Source organism: Myotis myotis, unplaced genomic scaffold (assembly GCF_014108235.1).
Source record: "Myotis myotis isolate mMyoMyo1 unplaced genomic scaffold, mMyoMyo1.p scaffold_m19_p_10, whole genome shotgun sequence".
Classification (NCBI taxonomy): Eukaryota; Metazoa; Chordata; class Mammalia; order Chiroptera; family Vespertilionidae; genus Myotis; species Myotis myotis.
Window position 1 is genome coordinate 76,287,007 of NW_023416314.1, and position 2,650 is coordinate 76,289,656.

The following is a 2,650-nucleotide window of genomic DNA, read 5'->3' on the forward strand; positions in this document are numbered from 1 at the left end:
GCCTGGGCTGGCTGGCGGCGAGCGGCGCTCCCCTGGCCCCCACCCCATGGACCCCGCCTGCTCCTTACTTGCCAGCAGAGGGTCCAGCACCGTCTCCTCCATTGGGCCACCTCCCGCGTCCTGGCCTTCCTGGCCTCTGGTGGCGCCGGGTTCCTGCGGCGGGTCAGACACCAGGGCTGCACTTCACCTGTGTCGGAATCTTGGGCAAGGTGGCAGAGGCCACCCCTGAGGGCGAGCGGAGTTTGCAAAATGAGTCAGAGGGCGAGAGGGCTCACAGCCAGGTGTTGCACGTGAGGTAATCATTAACGAACAGCTCAGGCACCTCCCCAGGATCCCTCGTGGCATCTGCCAGCCTTAACCGCGGTCTGAGCCACCCACCCAATCAGGGCTCAGCTCAGCCGGTTGCCTGCGGAAGGGGAGGGTGAGTGCCCAGGACCCCTCTCCCACTATCCGCACGGCTTCAGCTCTGAGAGGGCAGGGCCGATGAAGGAGAGGGGTCCCATTTCACAGCCCGCACTGAGGCCCCTCAGATCACCCTGCTGCCCTTTCCTAAGCGCCTCTTCTGTTCCCTACGCTGTGCCAGCCACTGGCCGGACGTTATCTCCTTGAATATTCTCACCAACCCTGCAAACGAAGGCTTGTGTGTCTCCCTGTCACGGGTGATGGGGGTGAGGCCGAGGCAGGTTACTGTCCAGGGACAGGGCTGGTGGACAGAAAGGCAGGGAAGGAGTAAATCGTTGCTTCTCCTGGGGCCTCTGTTTTCTCAGCTGAGAGAGGAGCTGCAGTTGTTTGCAGGCTAAATGGGGGGGAAACGCAGAAACACCGCTGAGCACAGGTCTCTGAGCACACCGTAGGTGCTCCATAAATGCTGCTGCTTCTCATGTCACCGGATTGTCTCCAGGCCATGGACCCTGCCCGCTCTGCTCACTGGTGCGGCAGCACGCGGCGGGCATTGGATGAATGGCTATGCCAGGTGACTTGGCCAAAGCCACAGGGCAGGTGGGTCTGATTCCCAACGACGTGCTTTCAAACAAAGATTCGTTCGGGCCCCGAGATATTCGTCATCTGGGAAGGTGAACCGCACTTCCTTTGCGGGGGCGGGTTTGACAGCAGCAGTCCTGGGAGTGGCCGCGGGGCCGGTCCACATGGGCTCCAGGCCAGCCGAGCTGCCTGACATGCCTCCACCGGCGCAGATGACAGCAGAGCCCTGGCCGTGGTGACGGCACGGCTGCTTGGCACTCACTCGTGTTGCTCTCCTGCGTGGGGGAGGGGCGTGAGGGTGCGGACAAGGGTGGTGGCTGGGTGAGGGAATGTGGGAGACCTTCCCTGGCGGGTTGGGGAGGCTCCGAGAGGCAGGGGACTTTGGGGGGTGGCAGGGCAGAAAGGCTGAGGACCGATCGCTGTGGGCCTCCCCAGAAATCAACTCCGGGCTCAAGCGCTTCATTCTAAAGCTGGTCCTGGGTCCCTCGGCCACTGCAGAGCCAGCCTGCATGACCTCGGGGAGTCACGGGAGGTGCGTCAGAGGCTGCCATTGGAGGGATGCAGTGATGTGTTCCATTCATTCATTCACTTAGTCAGCCATTCACTTAGTCCTTCCCTCACTCACTCATTCATTCACTCACTGGTTCATTTATTCACTCGTTCATTTATTCACTCACTCACTGGTTACTCGTTCTCCCCTCGGGGAAACATGTTCTGAGCACCTAGATGCCCAGAAAGGATTCCTTGGGGCGGAAAGTGGGGATGAAAGTAGCTGGTTCATGAGTCAAGCGGTGCCTGGGGCGATGCAAAGGGTGCCGTGGGGAGAGAATTCCATCTCGAAGGTGAGACTGATGCTGTCCTGTTGGCCGCCTTGTAGGATTCGTGCCCTCATCCTGGGCTTTAAACGGGCCCACTTCGGCAGGGCCGTGCCAGCCGAATCCCCAGGTCGGCGTCTTCTTAGCTGCAGGGTGGGTTGTCCGCACGCAGGGTGCAGATGCCAGCAAGTTGAGGCTTTGTTTGGCGTGTAAAGCCTCCTAATGGGTTTCCAACATTTACACTTGTCTTATTAACACCAATTACTAAGACTCGGCCCTGGCAACGGTGCATGCCGTTTTATAAATACTGTCGGGAAAGGAAGGTCACCCACAGTTCTTAGCTGCAGCAACGGTCTTATTTGCAAAAGAAAGTCTGAGATAAATTCTCAAGGCAGAGCAAGGCACCTCCCAGATAGAGCGCGAGGTCTGCCCTGTCAGAGGCGCCTGTGTTTTCGCTCAGGCCCTGCAATAAAACTCCTAGGGGCTCCCCCGCCCTTTAAATCACGCGTGTGGACGTTTAAAGCCGGGTTCTGCCAGCACCAGGGTGCGTGGAGGCGAGACGGGGTCACCTCTTGGGTTTGTATTTGAAACGTGACAGATGGTTGTTTCTGTAAGGACGTGGTAACTGGCTGTGGGCAGAGTTATGGGTGTTGGGAATGGAGAGACAGCGAGAACCCCGCTTCCCGGGTGCCCCTCGGGCACATAAACAGTGAAATGTAATACTGCCTTATTCGGTCACGGAGCCCTGTCCTCACTTGCAGAGGCCTCTTTGCCTTCGACTATGCGAGAAAGGGCCAGGCAGCAGAATGTGGGGGCTGCCTCGGTGGACCCTGCGGGGCTCCAGGTCCCCCGTT